Here is a 10,493-nt window from a genome sequence, read left to right as displayed (position 1 = left end):
CTGTAGTAACCATATTAGTAAAGATTCATACAATAAGATGGAAATATATATAACTCATAACAAAATAGTCATACAAAAGTTAAAGCTGGAATATATATATAGTATGTACATATAATTATATATATAGTATATACATATAATTATATACATATATATGTATAGTAATCATATTTGTAAAGATTCCTACAATAAGATGGAAAAATATATAACTCATAAAAAAGTCATACAAAATTTAAAGCTGGAATATATACATATATATATTCACACATTTTTATTGATGTGCCTTGAATCACAATCTACTAGGTTAATATACCACGTTGAAATATCTGATCAAGCAAATGTAATAGGCATGTGCCATGTTTATTTGCTTCAAACATTAACTTGAAACTGTGTCCTTTTTTTCCTTCCCTACGAACGCTTCCACTTGGATAGGGAAGAACAAAGAATGTAGGTTTTACATTTCTAGATTGAGAGAACATATCTGATTATGAGAATTAGAAACAGAGATAGAGAGATGTGAACTGAGAAGAGAAAATATATAAACCAAAAAGTGGGAAATACAGTATTTTTAAGATAAACAGAAGAAAAGCTGCAATGCCTTTTAGCATTTTTTTTTCCTTGTCCTTCAAAAGTAGTGATGGCTGTAGAGTGAGAAGGAAAGACATGTGGTATTCCGGCGAAGTTTGAGGGATCAGAGGTATATATCCTTGTTGCTAATTTAATTAGTAATTAAATTAACTGTTACTAATTTATCTCATGGTTGTAATGTGTGAAAGAGTAGCCCTAAGAAACTATCTATTACGTTAAGGTATGGGGAAGTCAAGAGAAAGCTGAGGAAGTTATACATTTAATTTTCAGGGAAAAATCCTGCTTCCTCTCCAGTTCCTTAGAGAGCTCATTTTCAAATAATAAGCAGGCAGTAGTCTTTAGCTGGGAGTGTCAGCCCTCAAAACATCATAGAGATGTGAATAGGCCACTTGTTCGGCATTGAGAAGTAGAAAACAGCTGTGTCTTTAAAAGGTCATCCATTAAAGGACATCCTCCAAGAGTTCTGTTTACTATCCACATATTACCCAGTGCCACTTAAAATATCCAGCCTACAGTGCTTTTGTGAAGAGAAATGACTGTAAGTTCATCATGACTGTGTAACAGAAACCTTCTAGGTCCCAGCATGAATGTTCAATTTCTCTTCTTATCAGGTAAGATGAAGTATACCTGAAAGCGCCAAGACTAAATTTGCTGTTGTTGGTGAAATAGCAGGCAGATAAAGAAATTTAAAGCTAGTTTTATAAATAAAGAGATTCCATATATTAACTCCCAAGTTTCTTGGGCTGTTGCAACTGTGAATCATCATATAGGTTACAGGTACACATATATATTTCAAAATTTCTTCCAAAATTATTTAGTAGATTTTTTTTTTTACTTTTACCACATGAGTTTCTAGGCATATACACTTCTACGCAATTACTTTATTCATTTACAGAGAAATTTGTGGCAGAAAATGTTGTGTACTTGAGGAGAGACACTTTAGTATTATGGAAAGAGTATGCTAGCAGATAAACCTGGCTTGGGATTATGTCTAACCATGTAATTTATTTCCTTGTAACTTGAGCAGGTATCCAATTCTGGTTACCTCTCTTTTCCTTTTCTTTCTTTTCTTTTTTCTTTCTTAACTGTTGAAAACAATAATAGCAACTTATTGCAAACAACCTCTGTGCTAACCATATATAAGACTGTTTAACTTGTGTCAATTTACTTAATCCCCACAGAAAATCTATAAAATTGGTGTTACTCAATTTTAAGATGAGAAAATAAGCTCAAAAAGTGAAGTAAATTGCCTAAAGTAAATGATTGCATTACACCTTAAGATCAAGTTTGCCTTATCCTGAAGTTCTTACTCTGAAGTACTTGACCTTTCTAAACATCAGTTAACTCACTGATAAAAAGGATATAGTTGCACTCCTCACAAGGCTTTTACACATATTAAATAAAAGAATGTATGAAAATATCAAGCACATAGAGAGTGTCAATAAATGTGTACTTCTTTTTACTATGAGTCTTAATCTATTCGAGCTGCTACAACAGAATACCACAGAGTTGGTGGCTTATAAACAGCACATTTATTTCTCACAAATCTACAGGCTGTGAAATTCACAATTAAAATGCCTGATGGGCCGGGCGCGGTGGCTCAAGCCTGTAATCCCAGCACTTTGGGAGGCCGAGACGGGCGGATCACGAGGTCAGGAGATCGAGACCATCCTGGCTAACATGGTGAAACCCCGTCTCTACTAAAAAATACAAAAAACTAGCCGGGCGCGGTGGCGGGCGCCTGTAGTCCCAGCTACTCGGGAGGCTGAGGCAGGAGAATGGCGTGAACCCGGGAGGCGGAGCTTGCAGTGAGCTGAGATCGGGCCACTGCACTCCAGCCTGGGCGACAGAGCGAGACTCCGTCTCAAAAAAAAATAAATAAATAAAAATAAAAAAAATAAAAAAAAATAAAATGCCTGATGGTTGGGCGCCTGGTGAGAGTGTACTTGCTGATTCATAGATAGCCTCTTCTTGCTGTGTCCTCACATAGTGAAATGGGAGAGGGAGCTCTCTGAGGTCTCCTTTATGAAGGCACTAATCTCATTCATGAAGACTCCTCCCTCATGACCTAATCATCTCCAAAAGGCTCCAACTCAAAGGTGAGGAATTTAACATGAGAATTTGGGAGAATCACAAACATTCAGATCATAGTACTATCCCCTTCCTATAGGAAATCAGTTAAATGAACATTTTGATTTGAGGGTTTTTTTTTTATTATTTATACAGGCAAACAAAAATGGAATTTTGAAAATCACAACAAAGTTAGCCAGGCATGGGGGCACACGCCTGTAATCCCAGCTACTAAGGAGGCTGAGGCAGGAGAATGGCTTGAACCCAGGAGGCGGAGGTTGTGGTGAGCCGAGATGGTGCCACTGCACACCAGCCTGGGCAACAAGAGCAAAACTCCGTCTTAAAAATAAAAAAAGAAAAAAAAATTGCAGAGGGTGATACAGCTCATAACAAGCATAAGAGCACTGTACTTCCCTAGAAACCCCTTATCTAACAAGTTCAACGCTCTGGAACACGGGAAAGAGCCAAAAGTTAGTAAATAAGCCTTATAAGAGTTACAGAATAATATTAAAACATGCAGACATTTTTATATGGTCTTCTTCTACATGACATTAGTCAGTATCATTTTATTATATTTCTATTGTTTTACTTCTTTTTTAATTTTGTTGTTAAGTTTCAGGGTTTGAGTGCAGGTTTGTTTTATAGGGGAAAGTCATGTCATGGGGTTTTGTTGTATAGATTATTTAATCATCAAGTATGAAGCCTAGTAGCCATTGGTTATTTTTCCTGATCACCTCCCTCCTCCCACCCCATCCTCTGTTAGGCCTCAGTGTCAGTTATTACCTCTATGTGTCCATGTGTTCTCATTATTTAGCTCCAACTTGTAAGTGAGAACATGTGGTACTTGGTTTTCTGTTCCTGTGTTAGTTTGCTAGGGATAATGGCCTGCAGCTCAATCCATGTTCCTGCAAAGGACATGATCTCATTCTTCTTTTCTGGCTACATAGTACTCCATGGTGTATATGTATCACATTTTCTTCATTCAATCTCCCATTGATGGGCAGTTAGGTTCTTTTTATGTCTTTGCCATTGCAAATAGTGCTGCAATGAACATATGCATGCATATGTCTGTATAATTGAACAATTTATATTCCTTTGGCTAAATACCCAGTAATGGGATTCCTGGGTCAAAAAGTAGTTCTGTTTTTGGGTTTTGAGGAATTGCCACACTACTTTTCACAATGGTTGTACTAATTTACACTACTAACAACAGTGTTTAAGTGATTCCTTTTCTCCACAACCATGCTAGCACCTGTCATTGTTTGACTTTTAGTAATAGTGATTCTGACTGGCTCGAGATGGGATCTCATTGTGGTTTTTCTTTGCATTTCTTTAATGATCAGTGATGTTGGGAGCTTTTTTTTTAATATGTTCGTTGGCCACATATATGTCTTGTTTTGAAAAATATTTGTTTATATCCACTGTCCACTTTTTAAGAGGGTTGTATTAGTTGCTTTTTACACTGCTATAAACCATGACCAGTGACTGGGTAATTTATGAAGAAAAAAGTTTTCATTCCCACACAGTTCCAGAGGGCTTGGGAGGCCTCAGGAAACTTACAATCGGGTGGAAGGCAAAGGGGAAGCAAGGCACATCTAACATGGTGTCAGGAGAGAGAGAGCACTTAAGGGGGAAGCGCCACTTTTAAACCATCAGATCTTGTGAGAGCTCACTCACTATCATGAAAACAGCATGGCAGAAACCAACCTCATTATCCAATCACATCCCACCAGGTCCCTCCATTGACATGGGGATTATAATTTGAGATGAGATTTGGGTGGGGACACAGAGCCAAATCGTATCAGGGGTTGTTTGTCCTTTCTCTTATAAATTTGTTTAAGTTCCTTACAGATGCTGAATATTAGACCTTTGTCAGATGCATAGTTTGAAAAAAATTTTTCCCATTCTATGGGATGTCTGTTTATTCTTTTGATAGTTTCTTTTGTTGTGCAGAAGCTCTTTAATTAAATCCCATTTGTTAATTTTTGCTTTTGTTGGATTGTTTTTGTTATCTTTGTCATGAAATCTTTGCCTATGTTCAGAATGGTATTACTTAAGTTGTCTTCGGGGTTTTTATAGTTTTGTGTTCTACGTTTAAGTCTTTGATCCAATGTGGGTTGATTTTTGTATATAGTATAAGGAAGTGGTCCAGTTTCAATCTTCTGCATATGGCTAACCAGTTATCCCAGCACCATTTATTTAATAGAGTGTAATTTCCCCATTGCTTGTTTTTGTCAGCTTTGTAGAAGATCAGAGGGTTGTAGGTATGCAGCCTTACATCCGGGCTCTCTGTTGGGTTTCATTGTTCTTTGTGTCTGTTTTTGTAGCAGTGTCATGCTCTTTTGGTTACTGTAGTCCAGGAAAATAGTGTGAAGTCAGGTAGTGTGCTGTCTCCAGCTTTATTCTTTTTGCTTAGAAATTGCCTTCACTATTTGGACTCTTTTTTGGTTTCATATGAATTTAATTTCTTTTTCTAGTACTGTGGAGAATCTCAATGGTAGTTTAATAAAAATAGCATTGAATCTATAAATTGTTTTGTGAACTATGGCCATTATTACAATATTGATTCCTCCTATCCATGAGCAAAGAATGTTTTTTCATGTGTTTGTGGCATCTCTGATTTCTTTGAGCAATGGTTTGTAGTTCTGATTGTAGTGATCTTTCACCTTCCTGATTAGCTGTACTCCTAGGTATTTTATTGTTTTTATGGCAGTTGTGAATGGAATTGTGTTCCTGATTTGGATCTCAGCTTGACTGTTGTTGGTGTATAAGAGTGCTAGTCATTTTTATAGGTTGATTTTCTCTCCTGAGACTTTGCTGAAGTTATCAGCAGAAGGGCCAAGACTATGGGATTTTCTATATATAGAATAATGTTGTCTGAAAAGAGATATAGTTTGACTTAGTAGCTTCCTATTCAGATGCCTTTAATTTTGTTTTCTTTTACCTCATTACTCTGTGCAGGACTTCCAATACTATGTTGAATAGGAGTGGTGATCTTCATTTTTATCCATATTCTGATTTCTATTTCTGTCATTTCAGTCATCTCAACCTGGTTCAGAACCTTTTTGGAGAAGTGGTGCTATCATTGGGAGGAAAGAAATAATGCTGGCTTTTTGAGTTTTCAGAGTTCTTATGCTGGTTCTCTCTCATCTCTGTAGGTTGATGTTCCTTAAATCCATGAAGTTGCTGTCCTTTGAATATTTTATGTCCATTTTATGACCTTGAGAATTTTGTTGTGATATAAGGTGTATTCAGTTGACTGGCTTCATTTCTGGAAGATTTTAGGTGGCTAAGACTCAGGACATAACCCTGTACTGCATGCTCTGACTCTGGACTCTGGGAAACTTGTATTGGCCTCCAACTTTTTTCTCTGGCTCCTTGAGTTTAGAAATCCACTGTGATGGGGATGGTGAAGAGCCATCAGACTTCTGGTCAAGCACTCCGATGGGTTGTGCTGGGCAAAGAATTTTGTAGGATGGTGGTAGCAGGATTGGTCCTTGTTCACACATGCCAGCAGCAGTGGCAGCATCACTGTGGCAGAGTGCACACTCATTGGCTGCAGCAGGCTGCTAGCAGATGCTGGAGCTCCTGTCTCTGCGCAGGTGTTCACAGCAGCAATGGAGGCAGCACAAATTCAACATGGTCAAACTCCATGTTTTGAAAAAACAATTTATAATAAGACTACTCAGTTTTTTTAATAAGTTACTAATATGGTTTGGATGTACCCCTGCCCAACTGCACCTTAAATTGCAATAATTCTGACATGGCAAGGGGGTGGGGGCAGGTGGAGATAATTGAATCATGGGGGCAGTTTCCCCCATACTGTATTCATGGTAGTAAATAAGTCTCACAAGATCTGATGGTTTTATAAATGGTAGTTCCCCTGCACAAACTCTCTTGCCTGCCTCCATGTAAGACATGACTTTGCTCCTTATGTGCCATCCACCATGATTGTGAGGCCTCCCCAGTCATGTGGAACAGTGGGTCAATTAAAGCTCTTTCCCTTATAAATTATCCAGTCTTGGCTGCATCTTTATCAGCAGTGTGAAAACAGACTAATACAGTAAATTGGTATGGGTAAAGTGGGATGCTGTTGTAAAGATACCCCAAAATGTGGAAGTGACTTTGGAACTGGGTAACAGGCAGAGATTGAAACAGTTTGGAGGGCTCAGAAGAAGGCAGGAAAATGTGAGAAAGTTTGGAACTACCTAAAGGCTTGTGGAATGGCTTTGGCCAAAATGCTGATAGTGATATGGACAATAAAGTCCAGGCTGAGGTGGTCTCAGATGGAAATGAAGAACTTTCTGGGAACTGGAGCAAAGATGACTCTTGCTGTGTTTTAGCAAAGAGACTGGCGGCATTTTGCCCCTGCTCCAGATATTTATGGAAATTTGAACTTGAACGAAATAATTTAGGATATCTGGCAGAAGAAATTTCTAAGCAGAAAAGCATTGAAGAGGTGACTTGGGTACTGTTAAAAGCATTCAGTTTTATGTATTCACAAAGATGTGGTTTGGAATTGAAACTTATGTTTAAAAGGGAAGCAGAGCATAAAAGTTTAGAAAATTGGCAACCTGACAATGCAGTAGAAAAGAAAAACCCATTATCTGAAGACAAATTCAAGAGAGCTGCAGAAATTTGCATAAGTAACTAGGAGCCAAACATTAATTGCCAAGACAATGGAGAAAATATCTCCAGGGCACTCAGAGGTCTTCAAGGCCATCCCTCTAATCACAAGCTAGGAGGTATAGAAGGAAAAAAATGGTTTCGTGGGCTGAGCCCATGGCCTTGCTGCTTTGTGCAGTCTCAGGACTTGGCACGCTGTGTCCCAGCCATAGCTAAAAGGGGCCAATGTAGAGCTCAGGCTGTTGCTTCAGAGGGTGCAAGGCCCAAGTTTTAGCAGCTTACACTTGGTATTGGGCCTGTGGGTACACAGAAGTCAAGAATTGAGGTTTGCGAAGCTCTGCCTAGATTTCAGAGGACATATGGAAATGCCTATATGTCTAGGCAGAATTCTGCTGCAAAGGCAGAGCCCTCATTTAAACATCTCTGTTAGGGCAGTGCAGAAGGGAAATGTGGCGGGCAAGTCTCCACCCAGAGTCCCCACTGGAGCACTACCTAGTGGAGCTGTGAGAAGAGGGCCACTGTCCTCGAGACACCAGAATGGTAGATCCACCAAGAGCTTGTACTGTGTACCTGGAAAAGCCACAAAGACTCAATGTCAGCCAGTGAAAGCAGCCAGGAGGGGGGCTGTACCCTGCAAAGCCATAGGGGTATAACTTCCCAACACTATGGGAACTCACCTCTTGCATCAGCATGACCCAGATGTGAGAATTGGAGTCAAAGCAGATCATTTTGGAGCTTTAGGATTTGACTGCCCTGCTAGGTTTTGGACTTGCATTGGGCCTGTAGTTCCTTAGTTTTGGACAATTTCTCCCATTTGAAACAGGTGCATTCACCAAATGTGTATACCCCCATTGTATCTAGGTGGTAACTAACTTGTTTTTGATTTTACAGGATCATAGGCAGAAGGGACATGCCTTGTCTCAGATGAGACTTTGGTACTGTGGACTTTTGAGTTAATCCTGAAATAGGTTAAGACTTTGGAGGACTGTTGGGAAGGCATGATTGGTTTTGAAATGTGAGGTCATGAGGTTTGGGAGGGGTCACGAGCAGAATAATATGGTTTGACTGTGTCCCTACCCAAATCTCACCTTGAATTGTAATAATCTCCATGTATCAATGGTGGGCTAGGTGGAGATAACTGAATCATGTGGGTGGTTTCCCCCATACTGTTCCTATGGTAGTGAATAAGTCTCACAAGATCTGATAGTTTTATAAATGGGAGTTCCCCTGCACAAGCTTTCTTGCCTGCTGCCATATAAGATGTGACTTTGCTCCTCATTCACCTTCGCCATGATTGTGAGGCCTCCCTAGCCATGTGGAACTGTAAGTCAATTAAACCTCTTCCCTCTATCAATTACTCAAGCTCAGACATGTCTTTTTTAGCAGAATGAGAACAGACTAATACAGTTACAAAATTTGAGATAAGGGTTATCCATAAGATTAGTAGCAGACCCATCAATGACTTCGAGAGTTCTTATGTTTTGACTCATCTATTTAATAAGGCAAGAATAAATATTATAAAATTTATTTCTTAAAATTCTGTGAAGTAGTTAAAACAAATTATTGACACTTAATACGGCAAGTTTAATTTATCTGCAAAATTTAGCTAATCACAAATACATATTTTCCAGGCATGTGATTCAGGGAATATTTTCAAGCTTCACTATGGAAAATCACTATGCTATTAATATAACATTGTATTAAATCAACAATTTCGGGGGCTATATTTGACAGATCAATGGCATTGGCCAGGCAGGTATGACATTAGATAAGTAAAGGAGATTTGAAACAGATTTTAAAAAGTGAATCTCAGACTGTCCTTTCCCTATAGTGTTGACTTTTACAGAGAGTTAGCTGGAAAATAAATGAGCTAATATCTGTCTTCAAACTACAGTCTGATATCAAGTCACTGTCTTCAACATTGCTCCTGCCTGTGTGATCAATGCCATTGTCTTAAATAAGTTCCTGACTTACCCTATCCAGAACTTGGCTAGATTACAAGGAGGGTTGGGCAATTCCATTTAGTTCCATCTGAATGAAGTCTTACAGCAGTGTAAGTTAGCCAGTTATAAACTTCTCTCAGGTTGGCTCTATTGTCAACCCAGTGCTCCAGAGGACAACAGACAAAAACTTTAGATGTACCTACATACAGAGTTCTGCCCAATTAACTGGGGACTGCAGGACTGGCAGAAATGTTTGTCTCAGTTTATCTATAGGATACCATTATTATCCCTTCAATCTTAATAACTAAATTATTATAACCTTATTTAAAAACATTTTGTCATTGTTACTCAGAGTTTTTCATTTACCTAAAATAGAATGTTTTGTAAATTTAAGGTTATACTTAAAATATCAACATGAAGGAAATTTTCATTTATAGCTTGCCTATAACAAACGCACACTGTCAATTTAGAAATGTTATACTAACAGATATATCAACATATACAGCAATGAAAGAAAACTAAGAATTGAATACTTATCAGCGTTAAACAGATACAAAGAGGTTAGAAATATTCAAAAGTCTCATTTGTTAAAGATGAATATGCCTAAAAGATTCATGTCAAAAAATCTGAACTTATCCTGGCAGACTACTTTTCTATGTAGCTGCACTGACAGTCTTCAAAGAACTAAATGGATCAAACAGAATATGACTAAAAGGAAATGAAATTCATTATTTTGTTCAAAGGAAATGCAGAGTAAACATTACTAAAGGCAAATGTAAGTGTGTCTGTCTGAAAAGAAAGTATCATTTAATTATGCTAGTCAAGATATGAGGGAGGGGAAAACAGTGATACAATCCACTGCTGATTTTCAGCCACATTCAGTCCGGATAATACAGAGAAACAGTACAGGTGTTTACCAGATTCCTCAGTAATGTGGCCAGCAGCACCTTTTTTATCCCCATACACAAATAAATTCATATACTTCCAGCAAAGTGCACTGAATCAAATAATCAGGTGCTACAGTGGGTGTTACCGAAAGGTAAATGTTCCACTTCAGGCAGCAAAATTTCCTTAGAAGAACATTTTTAAAAACTGCAAGCCAATCTGTAAATTATTTATGAAAATATACAGTTTTTTACTGGACCAGCTATTTTATACCTTGGTTCCTGAGCTTCAGCCTTTCAGTTTGTAAAATACAGTATACATTCAGGCCAGTTGAATTAATATGTCAGTATTACTTCCCCTCTGAATACCATGCAGATTGAA

Source organism: Chlorocebus sabaeus, chromosome X (assembly GCF_047675955.1).
Source record: "Chlorocebus sabaeus isolate Y175 chromosome X, mChlSab1.0.hap1, whole genome shotgun sequence".
Taxonomy (NCBI): Eukaryota; Metazoa; Chordata; class Mammalia; order Primates; family Cercopithecidae; genus Chlorocebus; species Chlorocebus sabaeus.
The sequence above is the reverse complement of the archived record's forward strand: the minus strand, read 5'-3'. Positions refer to the sequence as shown.